The sequence below is a fragment of the Lactuca serriola genome, chromosome 5, assembly GCF_051521515.1.
Source record: "Lactuca serriola cultivar US96UC23 chromosome 5, Lser_US96UC23_V15, whole genome shotgun sequence".
Classification (NCBI taxonomy): Eukaryota; Viridiplantae; Streptophyta; class Magnoliopsida; order Asterales; family Asteraceae; genus Lactuca; species Lactuca serriola.
In genome coordinates, this window is record NC_136412.1 from 229,585,994 (window position 1) to 229,589,196 (window position 3,203).

General features: G+C 34.4%; 1 pseudogene across 1 annotated transcript; it reads right to left on the reverse strand.

The window, feature by feature from the left end:
• Positions 1-489: 489 nt before the first annotated feature.
• Positions 490-2,372, reverse strand: LOC145053706 (chaperone protein dnaJ 49 pseudogene; annotated as a pseudogene). The gene is made up of 2 exons (XR_013684592.1): positions 912-2,372; positions 490-746 (listed from the first exon to the last, which is right to left on the reverse strand). The product of XR_013684592.1 is annotated as a chaperone protein dnaJ 49 pseudogene (transcript).
• Between the last annotated feature and the right edge of the window lie 831 nt (positions 2,373-3,203).

Here is a 3,203-nt window from a genome sequence, read left to right on the forward strand (position 1 = left end):
TGCCGCCCGACGCTTAGCGCGGGTAAACGGCTAGTATGTGTGTGTGTATATATATATATATATATATATATATATATATATATATATATATATATATATATATATATATATATATATATATAAAATGGATTTTAAAACCGAAATATGTCATGTTGATATATTTCAGAGCGAGATAAATATATATCACTATGTAGATAAAAATGAGATCGTCTTATTAATATATTCCAATTTATACCAAACATTACATAATAAAGTTTATTATAAAATAAGATTAAACAACTTAAATTAAGTGGAGTCTTCTTATAAATGCATGATATCAATCTATCATGCAACATGCATGAGGTATAAACTTCTTGAATGATAAAGAAACATCTTTGGGATAATAATGGCTTATGTTAAATCATTTTTTAGCATGGTACTATTGTATGTTACGCAAAAGATTCATGACAATTGTTATTGCTTAACACGTTTTCAACCTAACATTGCATATTCACAAGAAAATGCATATACTTGGCGAAAATTACAAAGTTTTTATACAAATCATTCGGATTAGTGAGTTCCAAAACTCACAATTCATAGAGATTATTATATTGTCAAATCACATACAAACACTCAAAGTATCCTAATACCCCATAATAATAAAAAAAAAAACCAAAAATCTCTCCTATAAAAACTTCAAAGACCCACAAACATTCCTACAAAATCTTAGCTCCATAATCAAATTGTCATCAAAACAACTCAAAAACCTGCAAGAACAAACAAGATCTAAACTTTTTGCTCTTTCCAGGACTATTCTTTCTATAATGACAATAATAAGGGCATTTTCGTCTTTTTGGGGTAAGAAAAGAGATGGCAAATAGCCAAATAGCAAAATCTTGAATTGGTTAAAAATAAAAGGAAGCAAACCGAACCTTGAATCAATGTATCAAAGGAGCATGAAACTGCTTCAAAGCGTCACAATTTGGTGTTCCCTGTTTATTCCCCCAATGAATCCGTCGTTTTTCAATCTGACAATTATGAGAAAGAACTGAAATATACTCATCCTCGATTCTTTCTTCAATTTCAATTCTTTCTGGACTTTCCATCGGATAATCCCTTTCAAAACTGCTCGATTTCACAAAAAAATTAACACCTTTTTGCGTAGTCAAACGATAATCATAACCATATTGCCTGGCAAGACTATAAACCGGCTCATTAGATGGCAAAAAGTTCAACAAAAGAAGCAAAACCACCGGCAACAACTGAATCAAAGTCCGAATTCCCCCTGAACCGTTTCCCGCCGGCATCCCTGCACCTACGCCGGGCCCAAAAGTAAATCCGGTGAACTGGGTGGTGGCGCCGTGGTTCATACCTCCAAAAAAGTTCCTAAAGATCTCGTCGGCATCCACCTCGCCGTCGTAATAGAACCCGTTGGTGAACCCATGGCGGTGGCCACCGGCCGTTGGGGTGCGCCTCTCGTAAATGGGCTCATCTGACCCGAGAATATCGTACTGTTTACGATTCTCGTCCACGCTCAAACACTGGAAAGCTTTCGATACTTTTTTGAATGCTTCTTCGGATCCCGGAGCTTTGTTCTTGTCAGGGTGGACCTTCAAAGACAATTTTCTGTACGCTTTTCTGATATCGTCAACGCTACACGATTTTTCCAATCCTAATATCTCGTAATAATCCTTTTTCGTTTTGATTTCGCTCACGATCGTGATTTGTTCATCTGTGTATGATCCCGGTGATGAAGATCCGGTTGCCGGAGCCCTACGCCGTACACCAGAACTATCACCCGTGCTATTCTCTGACGGTTTTGACGAAGGTGAACCGGAAGGCGATTCATCGGCCAGGTTGTCGGGTTCTAGATTCGATAATAGATCGTCGACGGGAAGCGAAGGATCTAATCTTCGAGCTTTTGAGATGAATTTTAGGGCACGAGCTCGATCACCCAACCCTAACGCATCTTTTCCGATTTTTAAACATCTCAAAGCATCGTCTTTATTTCCATCCATCTCAAGGGGTTCAAAACTTTATAATGAGCCCTATAAACAGAGTATATAACCGAATTGAACAATAAATATGTTGTTATTGGAATTTTACCAGGAATCGATAAGGAAACCCCAAATTTTAATAAATAACAGCAATCGGGAACCCTGTGAGATGAGATTATGCTTGATGTATGACAAATTGAATGGGGTTTTTAGCAATTAACTGATCGTGTAGAAGATTTGTGAGAGAAAAGAGAAGAGCTATACAAAGATGGAACGGAAATGGAGAGAAATTTTCATCATCCTGGGAACCCCTGTAGGAGAAAGGGGAGGTGAATATGGCCGATTCGTTGAATATAAGCATGAGGCTATGCAAAATCTGTTTACCAGGGAGATATTGTGGACTTGTGGTAGTTATGAAATATAGAATCGTGATTTTATTTTAGGCAATTCTACAAAAGTAATTAAAGTTTTTTTAAAAATTCGTTTTGACATTGGTTTTTTTTTTTTATATATATTTTTTTTAATTTGAACACTATATTTGATATTTGGATTCAATTAGGACCTTTAAATCGAGTAGCAGCGGTTAACTACAAGTAATCACCTACGTGATTTCGTCCGTATCATCGTCTTTATTTACAACTAGGTGTAAAATCTATGTATTTAATCAGTTTATTTATAAAAGAAAATAAAATTCTAAACATTTGAGAAGTTTTACTTTATAAGAAAAAATAAAAAACTATTGAATTATTAAAACTAAATTGTTTGTTTTTTTTAATTAATAAAATGAAAAAAAAAACATAAAAAGAAAAATTAATTGAAAATAACTACCAAATGACATGTAGTCCAATGGTATCCGATGTTGTCATTTCTTTTTGAGTTGAGGGTTATGTCCTGTCGTGAACATATACGAATTTAAGGAGTATAATTTAGGATTAGGTTATATTTGCCGTTTCAAAAAAAAATCACCCTCATTTAACATGTTGCCATGTCATCACCCTCGTTTAACCCTTTTTTTAATTTAACCAAACACATATCAATCAAATCTTTTTATTTCTCTCTCGATTAACTAGGATTTTTACAGCTTTATAAAATCTACCTAGTTTCTAAAGGCAAACACATGTGCATTGAAGCAAGAATCTTGAAATTATCGTATGGAATAACCAACATCGTCTGATGATATACACATGAAACAAAGGTACTCATTTCAAGAGTTTTTTTTAAAGGAAC